The sequence below is a fragment of the Takifugu flavidus genome, chromosome 4 (assembly GCF_003711565.1).
Source record: "Takifugu flavidus isolate HTHZ2018 chromosome 4, ASM371156v2, whole genome shotgun sequence".
Classification (NCBI taxonomy): Eukaryota; Metazoa; Chordata; class Actinopteri; order Tetraodontiformes; family Tetraodontidae; genus Takifugu; species Takifugu flavidus.
Genome location: NC_079523.1, coordinates 6,437,133 through 6,460,657, shown reverse-complemented (window position 1 = coordinate 6,460,657; position 23,525 = coordinate 6,437,133). Strand labels below are relative to the sequence as shown.

The window sequence follows — 23,525 nt, the reverse complement described above, 5'->3', positions numbered from 1 at the left end:
TTAAAGCGGCGCGTAATGAACACTTTCTGTCTGCATATCGTGGCGGCACATTGAGTCCATCTTTGGATTGGGGAACCTACGGGCTAGCCCTGGGGACCGACCGACAATAAAATAGTGAGAAGAAGTGAAAACTGTAGATTTCCATAATCCAAACGAAAACACTCATAACCAATTTTTTTTTTTTTTAAAGCAGCACAATGGTAATCAGAAGCAAGGTCGCTGGATTATTATTATTTTACTAGAATGGAAGGATGCCAGAAGGATGCTTCTAGTTTTTCCCACTATTTTTGCTAAGGTAAATAACTTAACATGGATTCTTTCTGTCTTTTGATCTATTCTTAAATCTGTTTTTCAAGGCATGAAAGTGTAAAAATGTGTAAAATTCTGATTGAACTGTAGCTTGCCTTTCTGTACAAGCAAGACTGGTGTGCGTCGATACGAGAGCAACAATGCATGCCGTCTTTTATGTTTCTGTTCTTTGCAATAATTCAGCATTTGCAGTAAGATCACTCGAGCCATTTGGAGAAGACAGTTTGCTGCTGTGGATTAAAGGTGGTATCTGTGTTAGAGTCTTGCAGTTAAGGCGGTAGAGTGTATATTTAAACCTTACTCACTGGATGATGTTAACCTTTGTATGGAGCAATAAGATAATCAGATTAATAAAGTCTTTTAACAGCAGAATAAAAGGGGGGCAGAGGTGAACCTACATTCATTCTTTGAGAAAATCTTTGTTTTTTACCCTAAGAAATGAAAGTCATACAAGCAAAGCATCTCAGAGGTGAGTAATGGAATCATCCCATGAGCCAGCGTCCCTGCTGAGTAAGAATTTGGCAGATGAGGAATCGTGATTTCCAAGCCTCTCAGGACCCCAAGTCACAAAAATGAGTCACTGAGTCGCATAAAGAGGCACATTTGAGTCTCTGTTCATTAAGGCCGCCACGTGGCCGCCAGTCTTGATCGTCTCAGCTTATTTTCATTTCCTGCCTGACAGATATGAATGATTTATGTGCACAAATTGTCACAATGAGACACAAGGGACCCAAAAGAAGCTGTCACGGACTGACATTATGTTTAGAAGACAAAAAAAAACGAGTAATGCTGAACCGTTCACTTATTATTATTGAGTTTTGTTTGAGCAGTGAGCCAAGAGGGTACAAAAATGGCAAAGGAGTGCGAGCGAGCGCGTCAAAAGAATTATGCAAAGGTCCGGAGAGAAGAGGGAACTGCTAATAGGACAAGGAAGGAGAGATGCTGCAGAAAATAAGGAGGCATCCAATGATGAGGGATGGGGGAGAAAAGATGGGTAGAAGTAAGTCATGGCGGTGAAGGAGGGAGGCCGGCGAAAAGAGAGTGGAGTGGAGCTGAGGAGGTGGTGGGCCTGAGGGATTGCTGTGCGTTTATCCTCCTCTGCAGCAGGCTTCTGAAGCACCACCTCAGGAAAAGACTTTTAAGCAGGGTGACTGCTGCTCTGCGCTGATCTGTTAATACCCACAGATACAAGAGGCTCCTGCGGGTGGGGGGGTGGACGCTTTTGCGCGTGTTTACGTCTCTCGTGTGTTCGGGATCACGCCGTGTGTGGAGCCCGTCCAGGCGGCGCTCACCCAGAGACACCGAGCTACCGGAGCGATTAAAAGATTAGATCGGGCCCGTCATGCGGATGTTTGTCAGCATTGTCACAGCATTGTCACACAAAGCTGCAGCTGTGGGGAGTTGGGGATGGAGTGGGTGGGGGGGTACGTTTTAGGATCTGTATAAATAGATTCCAGCCTCCTGGGGACTGGTAGGAAACCGGCTGAGAGTCAGAGCACGGAGCAAAAAAAACATGTACACACTGGGAGGTGGAGAGGTTTCATGGGATTTGTGTGGCGGGGGCTCAGAGGATTGCGTCACATACTTTGGTGATTAATTTGCTGAAAGTGAAAGATCCAGAGGAAGGGTGCACGTAGAGCGACGCGTTTGTTGCTTTTTCAGGTTTTCACCTCCATGTGTCGACGTCTCCTCTTTTATTGGCGCCGCCAGCTTCAGTCAGGGAGTCGCACTGACAGCGAACATGACAGGAACAGTTTCTGGGATGGAGCTGAGGTCCAAGAGGGAAGTGCGAATGATCAAAAGCGCTGTGTCACAGCTGGATCGAGTGCACAGCATTCAGCATTCAGCGTCCCGCTCTCAGCGCCCTTGAAGCTCACGCAGACTGATCCAGTTAACCCACGACCCCTTCCTGCTGTGCAGAAGGCTTTCTATACGAAAGCTGTCAGTTCATTTTTATAATCTCTATAAAAGTTATTTGTATCAAAAGACCCAAATCTACTGCTGTCTGGGTTCTGCTGAGGATGTTATCACAGTGCCACACAATGTCCCGTCTCTTAGTATTTTAATCCTGGCTGCATGCTCGCTTACCATAAAAGACTAGTGCATATTTCCTCGTTTATACCTGCTAGAATCAATTAAAAGAACAATTTGCATTAGTTTGGGACGAAGCAAAAATCCAAATATTTTCTCAGCAGCGCCCTCCAAGACATGTTAGAGTGCATGTTTCTCCACAAATAAAGTTAAAATAAAACTGATTTAGAAAAATTGCAATTAATCTCAAGATGACTGTGGATTTGTCACGATTAGTGAGAACTTAACATTGTGTTCCATAAATTCCTATTTCTTTATATATAGTTGAGGTCTGGCGAAGTTAAAATTAACTATTGTGACGTATATCGTTAGCTTAAATTAATGTAAGAAAATGTCGCTTCATTTAAAAAAGAAAGTGAAAATACATTTCTAAAAGTTACAGACATTCTCATCAAATCCCCGTTGAGCGTGGCCAAACAGAAATTACCCACAATGCCAGGCAACAGGGCCGCCTTGCCAGGCGTGTAATATCACCCTCATCACATGAAATGGCATTATCGGACTTTGGTGCTCGCGTCTGTATATTTCTGCTGCAGCCTTAATCATAACTGATTATTATTTCTGCTCTTGTTGCCAGGCTACAGCATTTTAATGTACCATATGGAGCATTGTCCATAACACGGTGACATATTTTACTGAAAGTTATTGTACACATACATCAGAAGTGAAGTTAATGTGTTCAGAGCACTATACATCTAAACGTGTCATAATGTGCCAAGTTGGAGCTACTCATCACGTCAGAACCATAGAAATGTGGTGAAAATGGATATAAAAAAGGTACGTTTGGACTCCAGCGACTCAGATGACCGACTGGAATCTGAACCTTAATTTCCTTCCATTCAATGGGAACTGTGACAAACAAGTCACCGCATTAAGAGCTGTAATTCCACTTGTAAGCTGGAGATGGTTTCAGGTTTAGGAGGTCTGTCTCTGGCGAGGTCATCTTCAGGACAAGGTGTGCGTGATTCGACGCGACTCTCGCTGTGATTAACATTGTTAAGTAGCCGCACTGGAATCTCCGGGGACTGCTGCTTGCTGGAAGAGGTGGTTTTGAGGTGTAATGCAAGTAATTAAATGAAGATTGCAGGCTATTGAATTATCTCCTGGGCAAATAAAGTGCCCTCTCTCCTCCAGCCCTCTCCACATCCACTCTCTATTGCTTTTCCTACTTGCCTTTATGATGGCATGATAGTGCCATCAAAAGAAAAGTAAAAAAATAAAAAAATAAGTCTATATATATATAGACACATTCCAGACAGACCAAGCTTAATTGTGCAACTCATCTTTCATCTTTTACTGAGCTCTGTCCACACATTCTGACCCCCCTCAACGCTCCATTAGTAAATTGCTTCTGCCCTTTTTTTCCTTCCTCTACTCGTTAGCTTCATGCACCTCATAACCTTTAAATTAGAACTAGAACTATAGCGGGCCACTTTAAGATTCCAATGTGAGAAAAGAAGGAAAGGAACAATGGAGTTGCCCTTCACATCTTCCGCTTTATTTATTTGGATTTATTTGCTTTTTCAGGAGTCGAGGAGGAGCCCCCAGAGCCACGAGGCTAACAAGTGTTGGACGGCAAACAGGAAAGAAACCTGAGTGACCTCACAGCAATCCTGTGAAGAGCAGGTCATCTGGCTGAAGGTCGGTGGGTTGCGCCCGCCTGCGTGCTATCAGGTAATAAAGAGTTTTAACACCATCACAATGGAGGATCACAATGTCTCCAAATAGATCCTCTTTTACAAATGGTGACTGAGATGAGAGACGCAGCTTTGTAACTGTTGTCTTCAAAAAGAACTGATCCCAGTAAAAAGAAGAAGGTTACAACGGTCAAAATCACAGCTCTACAATCACGCTATGTTTGTCTGTACAACACGTCAGCTGTAGTATGCTTTGAGGTAATCAGCACTTGATTACCATAATAAAATGTGTCAGTTAGCTAAAGCTGAAGAGATTAAATGGAGACAGATGGAAGCGAGAGAGCATTTCCAGTCCCCACATGATTCATTCTGCATTCTGTCCTCATGTAAGTCCCTGATGCCGTGGAGAAATCCCAGATCTGCTGAGTCAGCTCAGAGTCCTGACATGTCGGTCCATGTGTGCGTGCACGCGTGCGTGTCAGGTCCTGGCATACAGGGTTAATATATGACTGACGCATCCAATCTCTAAGATTACGCCTGTTTTGATTCTGTTTACAGCAGCCACCATCGGATGTAATTGAATGTTTTGCATGGAATAATCTGATACATCCTGGCCTGATCTTTTCCTGCTGCTCAGGTTGGTGTGTGTGTGTGTGTGTGTGTGTGTGGTGTGTGTGTGTGTGTGTGTGCGTGTGTGTGTGTGTGCGTGTGCGTGTGTGTGTGTGTGTGTATGTGTGTGTGCCTGTGCTCATTCTACTAGCAAATTGGGGCATTATTTGTGAAGTAGGGACATTTTACTGGGCGCTCAACCGCTACTGCGGCTGCATGTGTCCGATGGGTAATTGTCCTGCCCAACTTCAGCCAACTGTTAATTTGTCACCATCATTCAAGAGAATTTGCTTTGGGATGCACATGAAGGTACCAGGAAGGAACCACCAAGCGCTTGATGTCTACAAACCCTCCTGAAATAATGGAGACGTTTAACATAGTCACCAAAATTTTACATATTTGCATCCATTAGAGACTACTTTACGGTCCATGTTGCCCGTCGTTGGATTTAATTACTTGCATATCTTTTTTTTACGTGCAGTGATTCGGAAGAAGACGCCGGTGACGGATAGGATGAGCCAGATGGGCATTTGATATGAGCAGCATAAAACACACTCAGCCAATTTGCTCCAAAAGGCCAGCTGGCTACATCATGTGTGTAAGGGCCTTTGCAGCTCATCATGATGATGATTAAAAACACAAACTGCACTGACCAGCCAGCGGTCCAAGCAGCACCTGTACCTGACACTGCTCTGGTCCTGTGTGTGTAAATACAGCCTGGGGCTCTATAGGCTACCATTAAACAGTAGTGTCCCCTTTAGAGGGTGGAAATGATGATGACAAACATGCATTTGACAGAAATAAAAACATGGTTTGAGTTGGCGGTGCAGTTCGTGTCCCTGCTAAGAACTCGGATAAGGGATTAGCGACCTATGTTGCAGACAGCGACAAGGGATTGAGATGCTTTAATGCCATTTTTGTTGGGCAGCTGTCCATTAGTCCTTCGCAGACACTCAAGTTAAACCAGGACGACACAAGCGGGCGGCTTCCAGAGTTCCGTGTAAAATATGACGTAACGTGTAATATCCGGCTTGTAGTTGGAGGTTACATGTTTGATTTGAAAAGGTAAGATTCAGAGATGAGAAATGTGTTGGCGAGCGTTTGATGGAATATCTCACCCCGACAAAATGCCATGTGTTCCAATAACAGCATCAATGTAGCAAAATCAACTATAAATGATTGTTTCCAAAAAAACATGTACACGCTGGGAAAAAACATCAAAAGGAGGATGTTTGAGTGTTTTTCCTGTTCTGAACCATATAGCAAATATGTGGTTCAAACAAGGAGAGATGAGAGAAAAGTGTGTCAGTGCTGCCAAGCCAGGATAGGGTATTATTCTTTGTAAGTCCCACTGCTCAACACACACACACACACACACACACACACACGCTTTGATTACACTCATATAACCCCAGTAAAGCACAGTGCCATCCTTTTATCACTGCATTTGCTAATTGTCTTTACAGATGCATAATCAATAATGCAGCAATGAGCAAAGTTCCGACATTATTTTTCCCAGCTATATTTGTGCCACACATGTTATTGTACTTGTAATTGTGCCGCTGTGTTGTACTATAATTCCACCCTTTGGCTACTGTGAAATGTGTCTTTGTTTACATTCCACTCCTCTGTGTGGATTAATTGTATGTTGGTGCCAAAGTAATTAAAATTCCACCCCAGGACCTTTTGTTTTTTTTTTGGTTTTATTTGTTCTTCGGGGCATTAAAATGATGCGAGATGGAAAATGGTCTTTTAAGCATGTTGCTCCCACCCGAGAGGTTTAACAACTAAAGATTTGGATTAACCTCTTCAAATGAAAATATGGCTGTTCTGTGAGGCTGTCGGGGGGAGGGGAGGGGAGGGGGGGGGGGGGGGGGGGGGGGTTAGAGGCTTTACCAAATCTCAGATTCACTCTTTATCTAAAAAGTGGAAAGGGTCGAATTATGAAGTCTAGGGGAAAAAGAACATGCAGAACCTACCCGTGGCTGTGCGCGTGCGCGGGTGCTCACATGTTTCAACAGAGCTCTGCTCTCTCACTCTTAGGAAACCAAGAGAAAAGAAGTTTGCAGACGTTTGTGGCGTTTGGAATACATTAAGAGTATATGAATGGACACAGCTGCCTCGCACTGAATGAGAAATCACTGTAGAGAAGATTCAAAGGGGTAATTTTACACCAGCTTATGAGCAGATAAGTGATCAGACTGATGTGCTCCCCAGAGACGGCCAGATGCTACGCTAGGGAATTCATCCGCAGCGAAGCTGGCCAACAGTGCCCTGATTCTGGGCCGGCCCGCTGAAAATGAGTTCCTCTGATACAAACAAATTCAGGGATTCTGTGAAACGTGGGTCATTAATGTTGCCAGTTTAATGTCATTCCCTCTGCCAGTGGGGTTTTTCTGTCACAGAAGCTGTTGGCTGGATCGCTTTAGCTAGCGCTGGCTAGCATTGTCCGGGATTTTGTTGTCTTTTTAACCGCTCGTCTCATTATCTCATGATTTTCTCATTTTGCGTTGTCGTTTGCAGAATGTTGTCGCATTGCTTTTTCAAAAGTTTCTGTTTGTTTCTTTGTATTTGCATCACGTACAAAGGGAGAAACACGGCACAAAGACGTGTTATCATTGGCAACAGCCTCAAATTGACACGTTAATGAGGTTACAGGCTTGTTAAACAGATACTTTTTAACATTTCAATATATAATTACCTTCTTTTAAAGTAATTAGCCAAGTAATCAACCTGTCTGAGTCCATTTGAACAATATTTAAAATTGCCTTTTGTATGAGTGTGTCAATAATCAGGATCCAACTGTTAGTTGAAATGCATCAGTTCCTTCATGTTACTGTTGTATATTTATAAATAGATAAAGGCTGGATTTTTTTAATTATTATATTGCTAATTGCTCTGCAACATGTCAACACAAGCTGATCAGACTGATGATACGGCCCAGTTGATTAGTGCGGTAAACACAACAGGACACACACGCCAGTTGGAGGCCGCAGCACTTTCAAAGCGCGTCACACGTCTCCAGAGATGATTCCACAGATGATCGGAGAGTTTAGAAGGCAGCAGCATGGCGCGCACTGATTACAAGCCATTAGGCTGTTCCTGTCTTTTTATCCTGAAAAAAAAAAAACCTCAATCCGAAACAACCGGCGATCCAAACGAGGATGCTAGCTACAGCAGGTAGCTGGCAGCCAGTCCATCTCCACGCTAAATCCAGCTCCTGCTGGCTTCACTCTATCAGTTATTGTTTGGAGAAGTAACAGTTGGGATGTTTCTGTATCTGTGAACATGATGTTGAAGGTAAGACGGCGGTTAGTGTGACTGTAAAGGTGAGCTGCCTCTTTAGGGCCTCTTTCTTTACTGTACGTCTGAGAAAGCTGCCCATACATTGCTGTTTTCTTGGTTTACTTAATCACTTTAACAGTTAGAATAAATCAAATGGTGGATTCTCCTAGACAGTCCAGCCAGCTACTGGTTTTCTGCCCCGTAATGGTTTTAGTATTATGACGTACGTATGTCTTCATGAGATAAGTGAGCGAGTGGCGCTCATGTGGTTTCTATATTCAAAGATTCAAGTTCTCCCTGTTTGAGTCCTTCGGCTATTTATCCGGCTTTTAAAAAAAAAAAGAAGAAGGATCTCCAGAAAAAACCCAGAGTGGAAGTTGGGCCAGGCTCCACCACCTCCCGGCATACAACAGTGAGCTAAGTAAGGGGATCTTTGAGATGGCAAAGGGGCTTTTAATGAACAGACTCTGTATTGATCTGTGGACAAAACAGTCGTTAATTATGTGCAGGGCGGCATTTAATTGAGGGAGCAGAACTAGCCCCCTGCTCGCTGAGTGACCGCGTGGTCGAGAATGATGAGCCTTTGACCGAGTCTCGCGCCACCGCGGTGAAGGATGAGGCACCATCACTCAGCCACGCCATTGCGCCGTCTTCACTCCCACTTGCACGGGTCTTTATTTCTTTCCTCCTCTCCGGTCACCTCCCCGTGTCTCTGTCTTCCAGGTAGGGACACAACTTAAAAAGTAAACAAAATTCCACAAAATAGACACGGTAAAAGTTGTATTTTCATTTTTTCTAATTGAATTTGTTAGCTAGCTACATGGCTATACTGCTTAACGTGTGCGACTAAATTGCAGTAAACTCCGTGTTAGAAACGCAGCTTTAGTTTTGCAATCTTCTATTCGTCACCAGGCAGATATAAATCTGTTCATAAATACGCAAGTGGTGTAACTGCGTGGATCAAAAATACCCACTAATCATTTAGCTATTATACAAAACACTCAGCCACCGTCTTTGTTAAGATGGAAAACAAGAGTGATGACAAGCGCTGTGTGTACCACAGGCAATGATACCCCCATCACTCAAACACCACTTCGGGAGATGAATGGATGTGTTTAACTAGAGAACTGAGGTGTAATCCCTGCAGGGGGATAAGTTGTGTCACTGGTGCAGGAGTGTATAATCTCAGCAGGAGTTCGATTCTCATTAAAAGAGGCTTATTTATCTCCACACTTCCCAAAGAATCAAGCTTGGCGTGTTCAAGGCTTGGGGTTGGCAGCAATTACCATACCTATCAAGTAGCTTTTATAACGCCTGTTCTGCGTCATAAGAAAGACGTGCCAAGCTATTACTGAGGCTGCAGGCACCTCTCACAAGTTGGAAGCACCGAATGAGCTCTCAAAACGGGTTTACATAAAAGGATCAGTTTCCACATCGGGGGAAAAAACATCCATTTCGGTGGTTAAAAATATAGTTTCCCTCCGTCTAACTGTGGAAGCAGAGAAGAGCAGCCTGCTGATGTGATCTGCTGGAACATGTTTAGAAACTTCCCAACGGCCACCAGCCTTTGCATTTATAAGAATTGACTCGAAGCAACAACAGCATTTGTTTAAAATAAAGTTTGGGGTTTCTTTAGCACTGTCGAGCGCCATAAAATGGTTCCAGATTTGATGTACATGTTGCTTTTTAATAACTTCTGTTTAATAACTTCTTGCTAACCAATTCCTAGTCTTGATTTCCATGTAAATTACAAAGTCATCGCCCAGACAAGTCATCTGACTTGATTTGAATAGCATAAAAGTGTTTTGGATATTATTTTATCTATAAGTCACCCAGCGTGAACAGCATAGATTCCTATATTTTTCATGCAGCTGTTGCTGTGACACAACAGATCATTTCCAAATAAATGAACGATCCTCATTTTAGCCGAGAGCGTAAGCCGCATCATAAACACTTCACATCTAGGGGGGTAGATTCACGCAGTTTCGAGAATTTCCCGCAGCGCGTGCTGCTCACCAACGCCCGTCCTCTGTGATGCAACGAAGCGCAACTCTTACAGGTCAGAATATCCCAGATGCAACATTAGCACCTGAATAAATACATCTACCGTATTTAGCAACCTTAGTTGAAGTGTGCATCTTTAATGACCAATCATGATCTGAATGTTACCCCAGAAGCTCGTGCACATAGCGGTGAATTCCACTGATAGTGCTGTGTGAGTGGGTGTATTACCCCACTGTTGTTCAGAGGGCTATTACCGTCATAGTAATCCACAAATGCACCGTATGTAGGAATTGTGGCTTCGGCTATTTGTTTTTCATACATTAAGGCGGCCTCATAGTTGTGTTTGCATCTCCGCATGATGTGGGCTGTGCGCTGCCTCCTTACACATGCATTACACTGGTGTGTGCCTGTAATCCACAGTGCTGCTTCCTCTCAGGGTCCATAACGTCCCGTCGCCTCGTGATGGATGTGTGCTACGTCGGTGCATGCGTGGCCATAAAATGAAACAACCTGTTGGCCCCCGCCAGAGCAGTACATTCTGTTTTCTGACACATCATTACCGGAATGGACTTGCTGGATATTTGTTGGGTTGTCTCGCTCCCCTCCCCCCCCGAGTTATTCCGTGTTTTTCTCAATTATCACCCATTCCATAGCTCTCGCACGGAACAGCTACAGAAAACAATACACCACAGGTGTCACACACTCTTGGGGGCCACTTTCGCAGGAAGACCAATGACACACTTAATTAATTGGTGTTGCTAGCTCCTGCGTGTCGTGTTTACTAGCACGTAGCCCTCATAAGCTCAAAATAGACAGTCTTGTATGTTAGTGCGCGCATAAAGAATAGTTGTGTCACATTCCAGTGCACGTCCACAGGCCTGAAGTCAGATTCAGCCAGACAGTGTTCTTTGTTATTCCGTTAACTGTAATTCTCAGAGTCTGGGGGCTGCTGGAGCCTATCCCAGCTGTCTGTTTGGATCCTCAGCCACTCAGGTCATGCTAGTTTAAGTGTTGAAAGTCAAAAGCAATTAAACTTCTTGGAGATGTTCTGTGTTTCATCCGAAAGGCTTAAGTTCGCAATGAATGATGGCGAGGCGCAGAGTTTTAAACCTCCAGCGAGGCTGACGCGCCTACATCTACAGACCGGCACAACAAGGAGTTATCCTCAATAAAAGCTGGACACAATGCCCATGTATGCAAGAGAAAAACAAGATTTGGGAAGTTGTTTCCTGAATGCTTCAGCATTTTTCTATTCTCAATATAGATCTTTATTCAGCTGTAAATTAACTCTCGCCTCAGTGTGCTTCCTCGAGTTCAGCTCTGAATATGGTGGGTAGAAAAAGTCACAGATATTGCTGCTTTCATGGCTAAGAGCTTTCCTTTGTGCACGGGGCGACTCACTTGTGGCCCCTGTCGAACTTTGTAGATCGCATTCACAGTATTTACCTGGACAGGGCATGTTTGTCTGCATCTACGGCCCGTTCAGGACCTCCAATCCTCTAGGACCTTTGAGATATCTGGGTCTTGATAACTGCTATTGGTCCCCTTAACCCTTGACCTCAACATCCACAGCTACCACGTGACCTCACCCATGTCCTTTCCCTGACTTCAAGTAAGTCACGTCCCTGTGTTTGTGCTGAGGCCAGATGCACCTAGTTAATTCTCAGCCTGACAGTAATGTCAGCCTACACACCAGAGACCTTCTGGGCCTTACAGTCTTAAAAGTTTCTTGTTATTTTTTTCTTTATTTTTTCCTAAGAACCATGAACACAACAGGACGAGGCGACTCTTGACCACAATTTCAACACGCTGTAGCAGCTTCAGCATTCGGTAGTGTTTCTACACTAGACTGCACACAGCTTCTGAGAGGGAGATTGGACCTTCATGAGCTTTAGCCAGTTGAGGCATGGAGATTTACTTTTACACAAGCAGGAGAGGAGCGGAAACGTCTTTCTCTCGGTCAAATATTGTCTGTCTGCAGTCTGAACTCAGATAATTAAGATATAGCTTCAGCTGCAGGTGAAAAAGTCACTACATTCTCTGCATAAGGAGATAAACTGAGCTCATATTGATGTGTTTTTTGGGGAGGAAACTGAGAGAATTGTCATGCAGAGTCTCCATGTTTGCCCTCTTTTTATTATGTGGGTTTAATTTCCTTCATTACAGGTTTTTGCAGGGACGCTGCATGGGGGAGGGTCTAAAAGCATGAATGGGTGTCAAGGGACATTTTTTCTTTGATCCAAAAAAGCCCTTTCACTTGTCTGTGGAGTTGCTCCATTTCCCAACATCTTGACAAAAAAAGGAGGCAAAATAAAAATGAACCCTTTAAGTGTGAGAAGACATTTTCGATTTCCAACAATTTTTGCTAACAACTTGCCTAGTATATATGTATATAAAGCCATTACAATTCATAAGGAACAACAAGGAAGGAGGCAGCACAGATGTCCCACGAGAATAATGACAAATACGAGGGCTCATCTGTCTTAAACTAGTGTTTTACTTTGTTTAAAACCAATTAAAACAGAAGAAAATCTCAAACCTCTGAAATGTTTTACCTGAGGTAAGATTGACTGAGCTCTGATGCTTTATTTTGGTGAGGCAAATGTGGAGGACGCTGCTTGTGTCCTCCATTCTAATGGCCTTGTTCATTTTCAATGACGCTGATTGCCACATCCAAACGTCCCAAAGGCGGTCAGGGAGGAGCTCTCCAGACGCTGCTGCCACGGACTGCGGTCAATCCCGCCATCCGATTCTTTCACTTTCCTGTCCTTCTCCCACTCTCGGTCTCTTACTCTCAACCTCTCGCTCCCCCTTCTCCGTCCCACACCCACTCCGCATGATGCTCTAGGAATTAAATTAGGTCCTGCAAAATCTTCAGGCATGCTTATTACCAGGCCGACATTGTTGTAATGTGCCTGACCTTGACCTGTGAAGGATTAATCTGCAGACGGGGCCGAGTAGGCGCCCTGCCTGATTTCCATGCAGTGCTGCAAGGTGCCAGTTGTGTTTACCCATCCGAGATAGAAGACGAGAGGAAACAACGATGGAGAGCGGTTCAGGACTGGACTTTCTCCATATGCTGATACGCACAGCTCACTCAAGCCAACTGGACAAGTGGTAGTCCCAGTATACATCTAGAGGTCTGTAATTGAGGTTATTATTATATCCATTATGGTAGATTTGCACTTTTCAGCCTGTTAGCAGCGTCGTTCACCTGTAGCATCGCAGACTACAGTCAACAGAGAGCTAGCTAGTATTTTTGAACAAGTCTTGGTTTCAGGTTTTTCTCCCGACCATATTTTTAAAATGTTTATCTCCCGCAACTGCAACAGCAGGATGTTCACATTCTTCTGTTGAAGCCTCCACTCTCACTTTTTACGTGCAGTTTGCCTGCTGGGTCAGGAATTTCTTGTCAGAGATCTCATCCCATCTGGGCGTGTTAGGCTGATTTGTAACATTGATCGCAGTTGAGAGGAAAAATGCGGCAGCTTAAATTCACTCTTTAAGTCACATTTTAGCCCGACTAGCGCGCAAATGGTTTCTTTTAAGTCACCTGTAAGCCTCCTGTGTAACATTTGAATGTGTGAGGTTATATTTTCTGCTTCCATTTATTAAGTGTTTGATTCTTTTTCATGAAGATTATTTTTTAGCTTTCTGAATTTAGGTCTTCTAAGTTCCAAACACTCAAAGAAATGACGGACTTCATTGCATTGAACTCAAAATGAAAAGCTGGCAATATCTTTTGCCATCATCCGACCAGATGAATTGAGGAGCAAACGTGATATGTTTACAGCTGCTTAAAACATTAGGGTTGGTGCCAATTTCCCCCGGTTAGGCGACTTTAATATCTGTAATTACTACACATTGAACACAAGACAGCAGGCTGTAATCCAATTACGGGGGTGCATCTCAGTGTTTTATTTCTTTCATCGTTGCCTAGCAACAAACTGAAACACAGTACAGTGGGACCTCTAATTACAAACGTCTCTACATGCGAAATTTTCAGGTTACGAAACGGGAAAATATTTCCTCGTTACGAAAGAAATTTCAGGATACGAAAGGCAAAAATACGCTACCGCTGCTACTCGCAGCTCGTGGAGTTTAGCGAATGCAAACATGCTTGTAGCTGCTCTGCCATTCGCTATCGCCTAGCATCATAGATGGCGGTGTTTCCACAAGTGTTAACGTTCGTTGCTAGTAATGACGGCTAATGTAAGATTAGCCTGTTATAAAGTTCATTTTGTTCCTGGAGAAGCCTTGCACTGAATTCCTACATGTATTGTGCGATTATCTAATTGTAACATGTTTTGATGCATTTTTATGATTTATAAAAAAAAATGATTTTGGGGGCTTGAAACGGATTAGGGCATTTACATGGAAAATGTGTCTCTTGTAATTTTCAGGTTATGAAACAACTTCTGGAACAAATTAATTTCGTAAGTAGAGGTCCCACTGTACACCGTTTTTGTGTGTATAAAACCTCCCACAAAGGGAGTGGCACCACTGACTTTTCAAAACTTGAATAAAAGTGCCGTCTGCGATTATGTTCTGAAAAAGATGCAAAATTACCTCTTAAAGGCACATTGTGTGCAGCAACCAGAGCAAGGGCCAGTTATAAAACATGTAAACTCACAGGCTTTTGCTGTAAAATTACTTTTAACCTTGAAGACAAAATGAGCGATGAAATGCTCGCACACAGTTGAGTATATGTAGCCGAGACCTTGGATAATACCTTCAAGTACGGTGCAAAAATTTGCCAGGACGATGGTGAGTCTCAATTCAGTCTTAAGAGTGTGGTATTTGTGCCATCTTAGTTCGGCACCTCAATTGTGCGTTGAAGAGTCACCTGTTGATTGTAGAGCCGGTTTTCTTTGGTCCCTGGTCAAATGTTACCGTGCAGCATCACCAGCGCACAAATTGCTCCCCAACACACACCTTAGCCACACGGCGACCTCGATTGTTCGAGAGTATTCAGAGTCTTGATCTTGCTGGGTATAGAATCTTTTCTGTTTCCACAGCGTTGCCCTGGCAACGGCCAGGATGTCACGTGCCAGGTGGAAGATGCAGCCCTTTAGCCCATTTTAGTCTGACTACAGCACAACATTTACAGAAACGTCAGGATATTAAAATCACCATAAGTCGTTGCATTCCCTAAAATACTATCTGGGCATTATCCGTAAACGTCTTAACATGTATCTGTTTTAAATCGTGCATTGCTATGCTAAAATCCCCATCTGTACATCTCTGGCTCCCGGACAGCTTTATTCTGGAGCCACTCAGCTGCCATTTTCTGTCTCGCTCTCAGCAGCAACCTTTGCGTGCACTTTTAACCACCACGCGGTTGGAAAAAAAGAAGAAAGTTAAAAAAAAGACTTGACTCTTCGCCGGTGTATAAAAATAATAGATTTTGAAATATAAAGTAGATAAAGTGTGGGAAGCCCTCAGAAGCCACTTGAAGTCATCCCAGAGAGCATTAGGTTAAAAAAGTATGTAAAGCTGTAGCCTGAATGTACTCCAGAATTACCCAGGGAGGGGGGTATTTTCAAACTATTTATATGTATATAGCATACAACATGAGCACTTTCAGCAGCAGAGAGTGAATTCTCAAGAGTTTCTACATTTGTTCCAGTCATTCTGTTATATCTTAGCACATCAGACAGAGTGTTTTTCACACATTCGCTACCTGAAAACATCTGATTGTGTGTTGAGTGAGATGTGGGCGTTGTTTGGCTCTGAAGCATCCTTAACTAAAACAACTGAATGCGGTGGAAAGGTGACGCTTTTCTAGAGGACCACTTACTCTGCTTACATGTAAGTCATTACTTTAAATAAAACCTTTTCACTCTCAGTGGTGCTAATCTGTCGCCTAAATTTGGTGCTTGTGTGGTGGCAAGGGCAGATGTTTTCACGGCTTCGCTGCTGCAATGTGTGCGCAGAAATACCTCGCTAAAAAGGGCTCAGTTGCCTTGAAAGGTAGAGGAGACACCTACGGATATGGAATTTAGCTCATGTTTTAGGTGGCTTCCTGCGAATGCATTTAGGTACTAATTCTGTACTAATTCTTTTCTAAAAACTGCAAAGTCACCTTACAGCAAGAAGGTCCTGGGATCCATTGTGGCCCGGGCCTTTTCCAGTTCCATCCGTATGTAGGCGTACAGAGGAAATGTTGCCTTCTCCAGGGAGTTTTCCTGCTTCTCTTCTGATGGCACCATTGACCATCACAGTCAACTTGAAAAATATTCTGGGTTTAAATGTGCGCTCAAGTTTTACCTATAAAGACAGTCTGGCTTATAAATTAGAATAATTACTGGCCTATAAAATAGATTAATTACATCAGAAGGACCAGATGAGCAGTTACTACTATGACTACTAATTACTAATAATGAGTAATTAGTAGTGATGCTATTAATTATTGAATGCACCACATGTCTGTTAGTCTTTATCTCAGCACTCTTATGGAGGGAGTTTGCCCTTGATTAACACTTCAGTTCAAGGCTAAATAGTTTTTTTTTCTCCCCTTAAATACAGTTTATGTCCTTGACTTACTGAATCTAAAAATTGCAGAAATCCTACAAAAGCAAATTATTGGCCTCAACCCAACCTCATGTTTGGTGCTGACTCAATTACTCAACCACCTGCAGAGGAACAGTCTGTCTGAAACGTTTCAGTCAGGATTCAGAGCTCATCTTGGTGCAGAAACAGCGCTTGTTTAAGCTGCTAATGATCTTCTCGTAGCCTCAGACTGTCTCTGCACTTGTCTGCTGGACCTCAGTGCTGCCTTTCATTCAGCTGATCACAGCATCTTGTTAAAGAGACTGCAACACGCCATTGGGATTGAAGTGCTAGTTTTAAAGATGGTTCATATCACATTTACTATAAAGACTACAGTTCGTTTATGCTAATGAAATGAAAATTCTCCAGCTGACTGCGACAATTTAGACATAATTTCGATTGTAACAGGCGCCACATCACTAAAGTGGAATGGAAAATGTTGAGTTTTCAACCCATTGTTTCTATTTTCCCTCCATCCTTCAGTCTCATTGGCCAACAAAATCCTTTAGCTTTTATTCTCCTCCTTTTGTCCATTTCCTGTTTCCAGCCTCTCTGCTATTTCTCAATCACATTTTCTGTTAGCCCGTGTCTTCGTCTCCCCTTGTCTTTGTCTCAATTCCCCTCTTCTCCCTCGGTAATGTTTTGTGATTGGCAGTTGAAGCTTGACTGCAGTGGAGTTAATAGAGAATATGGCGGAATACCTGGAGGATTTACAGCCGAGTGGAGACGCACAAATAAGATAATGACTTGGGAATAACAATTTTCGCTGCTCCGTTCTGGAAGGCGCCACAGAGCGAGAGTGAAAAGAGGGAGACAAGACAAAAGGTAGAGAACTCTTAGAGAGAGAAGTGAACAGATTCTAGGGACGGGTGACTTAACAAGATTTTCTAAATTGGAGAAAATAGGCAAAAGCCCACTGGGTTTTCCAAAAAATAAAAGGATGCAGGTTCGCACCGCTAATGAACTAAAACAGTAATTTTCTTTTGCGATGTGCTTGTTTTTGATACACGTCTGGATGATTGCAGTCTATAGCTTTTTTTTCCTAATAGAAAGAGTTGGCAGCTTGAATATTAATAACACGGCTTCCATTTAGTAGGTGTGTGTGGGGGGTGGGGGGGTGTCTTGCTGGCATTTGCCATATATTTAGCTTTGTTTGCGCCACTTACATTCCTCATTTGAGACAATAGCTGAGTACCAACACGGAGGCATTTTCCCCCTCAATGGGAGAGGCGCCTGCTGGGAAGAGATAACCCTTTAAAATTCATAGCACCCATTCAACTCACAAGGCAGCACTGGGTCAGGCATCAAAACCATAATCTATAGTCATTTTGCCTGTCAGTGTTATGGATCGACTAACAGTAGCTGGATGCAGTTGGAGCACCATTTGAGTGCCCTAATCTTGGTCTAAAGACAAGAGCTCTTGGTCACCTCATCTTTCCTCCCTGCATGCATGACTGCTCCGTCCCTCTATCATCTTTGTGACATCACTCAATGCCGAACAAAGTAGCTAATGAGGCAGATGTGGAGAGAATATTTGCCCGGTAATTAAGAAAAATGAAGGGAAGTGAAGTTTGAAAGCTGACATGGACGCACACTATAATTGTCCTCTGCTTGAGGTGGGACACGCCGCACAGGGTGTATTTTTCTGGCGTGCTTCTCCTAATTTATTAATGCTTCTCCATTAGCCCCTCACTCTCCAGATCTCGTTGATCAATCCCAAGGTTTCACCCCTATTTCTTACCTCTTGCCATCGCCTCCCTTGGTGAAGTTGACATTAACTTAAGGCATTTATCAACAACTTAAGGAGCAGCCATTTTCCCCCGCGACAGTTGTTCAAATTCTAACCAGGTTATTTTAGACTTCTAAACGGACATTTACAGGTATACTGTATACGTGGGCTCTACTGGCTGTGCATGGTTGGAAATCCATTCTTGTTAAAAGCACAGCATGAAGTCCTGAAGAAGCAGTCCAGAAATTGCTTCTTCTGTCGGTACCAGTGTGAGATACAATGAGTGAGTGACAGACGGCGTCAGGGGAACGGTTTTACAGCCAGTAGCCACAGATAAACACTCTCCTCTTCTCCTGACTGATTAGTTCCTAATTTTGTGTCCTTGCTGTCATCATCAGTGCTGGTTGCAACAATCTGTGACAAACTGATACTTCAGTTCATCCACGGAGGCACGATTGTTCAGCCAGAATAAGGTTGGGCCTGTTTCCCTCCGTAATTCCTAATGTGAAGGAGATTTTAGCGCACCGAGCTGTCCAGGGCCAAACAATGGAAATAAGGCAGAACTCACATAAAATGACATCCAGGAACCAGTCACGACGCCGGTGCAAGAATCAAAGCCTTTACTGCTGGACCCAGTGTTCTGAGAGCTGACCGGTTATATGTTTTGTATAGAATACACATGCATTGTCTATGACGTATGTGTTTTTTCTCGCCGTCTTCAAACTTGCTGTATTTTTTTCAACAAACCGATAAATAAGCGGAGTACTGCCACTATTATTCCTCATGGTAGAAACAGCTACATAAATGAAAATAAAGTGATAGAAATATACATCTTCAGGCTATAATGTCTGGGCTGCAGGACATTATCACAGCTCAATGAAATGAGTTGTTTTACTGGCTGGTTCTAAAGTCCATCTTCTTTTCCCACATATTTTCCTCCATCTGTTGGACCTGTGCCCACACGCTGTGTTTGTGATTGACTTCTAATGGACATTATTTATTTATTGAGGCTGGTAATGATAACTGACGCTGGTAATGATAACTTCAAAGCTACTCTAATGATAGTGGTCGTGATGCCGCAAACTCGCTGTCCCGATTGTGTGTTTGCAGCCATACGGCGACCACAGCGGGAAGCAAGTGAGCCCACTTCAAAGGTGTCATTTACGAAATGAGGGAGACGACTTCACGGAAAAGTGGGCGGCTGGATTTCTGTTAAGGAATTTTTTCCTTTTTCGAGCTTTGTTCAGTAGTGAGCAGTAGATAACGTTTCCTTTTATTATACAGTTTCTGTTTTAATCAGAATGGGTGCTGATGCCACCAGTTGTACAGCTGATACAATTGAAGGTCACTATTTTTCTATGCTCATCCACTCCCCTCCCTGGAATCGTTGCTGCAAGGGTCTTTTTCATGCAAAAGATTGCCTTTTCTGCCTCGAGGAGAGCACAATGAATTGATTGATTAGGCAATATCGTAATGGGGATACTGTAATGAGCTTGTCAGTCATACTGTAGTCACTGTCTGACAGAGGGAGCACGCCCAGCCAGCACACTTGCTTTGATAGCAGATAGGATTGGTTTTAGGGTGAGTCAAAAATAAAAGGCAGCAAAGACGCGCTCACGAATGCAAAAGCCTTTCAGTGACAGGCCTAAGCAGTTGCATCCTTATTTACTGACAATAAAGTGAAGCAAAAAATACAATCAGCCAGCTTCCAGCGTGTATGTCGCCAGCTTCGCCCCTCTTCTGTTTTTTCTCCCCATGAGCCTCAGCCGTCTCGTGCCACCCCATTTATATTGCTGCTGGGCAGGAGCAGCAAATTCTTTTGTGTCTGATACTGAAGCACTTTGTTTTATTTGACTTTTTGCCCCGTAAGCTGTCGACTCAGGCTCCCCTGACCCACAATCGGATGGCTTCAGAAAACAAATGGGTACTGTAACGACCCTCTCAGCAGAGTTCACGTTGGGGTTGTGATCTATGCGTTTATCCAAGCAGCCCGCGCTTGTTTATCTATGACTGCATGTTGGTCCCACACCTCGTGTTGCTCGTCGTGCCATTTCCTTAGAGGGATATAAGAACTAATGATAGGAACAAGTATTAATATGGTCTCAGAAAACATGTTATATTAAACAAATGGACTGTTTATAATGACTTTCAGGACATTTAACACAAATCAGACACAAAAGCATCGGGTCTGTGCAGACTGCAGAGAGCACAGAAGAAAAAGAAAGGAGGGATTGCTATTTCTATTGTGCAAGCCCGCCTGTGTGTGTGAGAGACTATGATGAAGTAAATGTTCAGCCAACTATTGATTTTGGAAAAGGCTCTCTGAGATGATGAGGAGGTATGTCCTGTGAAGTGGCTATTATATGAAATCAGTTGCTGTAGGCGGACTCTGCTGCTCTGTATTCATTGCTTCCAGTTCTCCAAAATAGGATGCACGGGATGCGCCCGGTTGCTTTCACACTTGCGTTTTCAGAGTTGCCAGTGCAACTGAACATGATTTAGTGGCGCACCAACCATGACTGCGAAATGGAGCTCGAAGCAGAATCACATGAATTGTTTTTAAACTCGCGTTACTTAACAGTCTGTGAGATTTAGCGAGGGGGAATCTATAAACCCTCATCTTCTTATGTGCTTAAGAAAACACTGGCTGCTCAACCAGAGCCAGGATGGAACTAAGAGAAGTTGGAGTTGGACAGCGAGGTACAAGATGTATCGTATTTATCTATACATAAAATGCATTACAGTCATGGTGCTTTTAAAATTCAGCCATTTCCTTTTCACATTTTACATAATTCTAATAACTAATACACTGAAGTTGAAACCTGTCAAAAGTGTCAAATCAGGCTGTGTGGGATATACTGACAATATTGAAATGGAGAGGGAGAAATGCCTACCGCTGCACACAAAGATAAACGACTGCACTTTAGTCAAGTCCTTTTAATTTATATCGCACCGACTCTAGATGCCAAAGTTATCTCGTGCCACTCAAGCAGGTCGAGAGTACAATTTAATTTACTGCAACCCAGCATTCCTCCATCAGCGAGCACTTGAATGCAGGGGGGGGCACACGTGTGTCAGGAATGGATGTTTTTGTGATGAATTTTTGGTCGACGCTCAAGGAGAAGGAAGGTTTTCACATAGTTTAAACACACAATGGCAGTACAGGGACGAGGGTCACGTTGACAACCAGAAAAGGAACTAGCAAACACAACAGCATAGAAATAACCAATATATGGCCAAAATGTGGTTCTCCAGCCTCAGCCCCAGCAAATCTAGAGAGAACAGTAGTGAAATCATGTGTTGGAGGCAGGAAAAGGCCTGAATTTTCAAATCTCTCAGGTTGTCAATGAGTTGGGGCCACCTTGCGTGACAGGAGTTGACAGCATTCTTTGAATTGTTTGATGAGGCCTTTAAATCCCCCCGTAGGCTCCTCAGGGTAATAACAGACCAGCTGTGCAAAATCTTCAGTTTTGTCTGCAGTTAGCAGCTGTTTCTCTATTCAAAGACTAAAATCTGTGCCACTTGAGGACAGGAAATGATTAATTATGTTTCCAAAGAGTGGCGTAATATCATTATCAATCCCATAATTAGACATAGCTCGGAGATCCATATAGCCCGTATGGCCGTTGGTGAGGAAAATAAATCAAGATTATTGAATCAAATGCTCATTTTATTTTTATTAATGTGTAACAAAGGGCGGTGCTTTCATGCAAGCTTTTGTTTTAATGTCGCTCGACATGAAAAAAAACAAAACATGAAGAACACGACGCTGGTGACAGAGCGTTTCAGCTAATTGGCTGTTTGTGATGTTTGCTTTCATTTGCATGGATTTTCTTTAGACCTCTCATTGGGAGGCACAACAGTGTTTATTGTCACTCAGAATAAGCCTGCAGCAGGATCAACACAAGGATCAATTTGGGAGGAACAATATTAGAGCCACTCTTCTATCTTCTTTCCCAAGGAAAACAAATGGAATAATTGTCTCCGTTCTGATGAAAATCTACTCTTGGATTAAGAGCGTGTTAAGAGTTTTCTGTGTTATGTATGCTGTGCGTCGGGGACATTATATTCACTTTCATTTGATTGAAGTCGGAAGGCTTGAATTTGTTAAAATGTTGTGGTTGATTTTAAAGCTGATATTTTCTGTTGGTGCTTATCCCCAGCAGGAAAACTTCCCAGGCTATTCGAGGAGTCAGTGAAAATCAATAGCTGCTAAACGGGATAAAATCTATTTTATGTGTTTTGTGTCATTCTGTGTCGAGGATCTGCTGCAGATCACTCGACAGGACCGGATAGGCCGTCGCCTCTGCTCGTGTCACTTTCCCAAAACTGACATTTCTGCACCACTGGAGGAGGACAGTGGCTGACGGACTGCTGACATACACTAAAGTTCCCTTTAATTCCTGCTGCTGCTATGTAATTATTACCTCACGTATAGTATCTGTCTTGGGGCTTGAAGCCTTGACCTTTTACCCACGAGTAACATGTTCAGCTACCCTTAATGCGAATACAAGAATGTCATTTTGGAATGTGCGCTGGGAGCGTGGCAGCGAACGCGCTGCCTCTCATCAGCGCTCCGTGCTGTTGCATGATTTCTTTGGCGATCGTCCCTTGGGACTTCTGAGATGTGGGCAGGGAGCTCAGAAAGTGAAATCAGGAGTGATAATCCCACTCATGCCGGTGTTTCTTTATCACTCCTTTTTCCCTCCCATATATTTGGCCCAGCAGCTTCTGGACTGGTTTGGTCCTCTCAAGGCTGAGCTCGCCAAACAGAACACGCAGGGCCATGATCTACTCAGATCCCAAATAACGAGCAAAAAAGAAATTGCCTGCGCTAGCTCAAACATGGCATTGCTGGATAGATGATACGTCTCACCCTTTTTCAGTCCTGAGGGGCCAAATATCTTGACACAGACATGGAAGATCCTGCATCACACAATCTCCCCGCATCTGTCTTTGCACCTATGCCTCCTTCTCGCCACAGTGACCACAGCCATTTGTGCGTAACGCTGTGCCAGGTTGCACCTGCCTTTCAAACACGCTAAAGTCGGAAAAACACTGCAGTCAGTTTCAGGTCTGATAGATCGCATTTGGCATATTCCGATCTGCATATATTCTACATATTCATGAAGTCGGACACGCTAAATGGATTGCAACCGCTTTGCTCATTTGACAGACGAGAATCCTCGGTGCACCCGCTTAGGAGATCAGTTTTGCTTGCGCTATCAAGTGGCGTGCGTTTTTATACATGCATTTCTTTAGCTCAGGCCCAGAGTTGGGATGCATTCAGAAAGTAAATAAGATATTCT

At 43.4% G+C, this 23,525-nt stretch overlaps 1 protein-coding gene across 5 annotated transcripts in view; it reads left to right on the top strand.

Annotated features, from left to right (window-relative positions):
- LOC130524891 (cadherin-22-like) overlaps positions 1-23,525 on the top strand; it is a 115,876-nt gene that overhangs the window by 30,526 nt on the left and 61,825 nt on the right. For 3 of the 5 annotated variants that reach the window (XR_008950277.1, XR_008950276.1, XM_057031408.1), the window contains exon 2: positions 3,928-4,074. The exons of 1 other annotated variant lie outside the window; for it this stretch is intronic. The gene's annotated coding sequence lies outside the window, so the exon portion shown is untranslated. Of the gene's footprint in view, positions 1-3,927; positions 4,075-4,595; positions 4,675-23,525 lie in introns of all 5 variants that reach the window. One more of the 5 variants, XM_057031409.1, reaches the window with a different exon arrangement.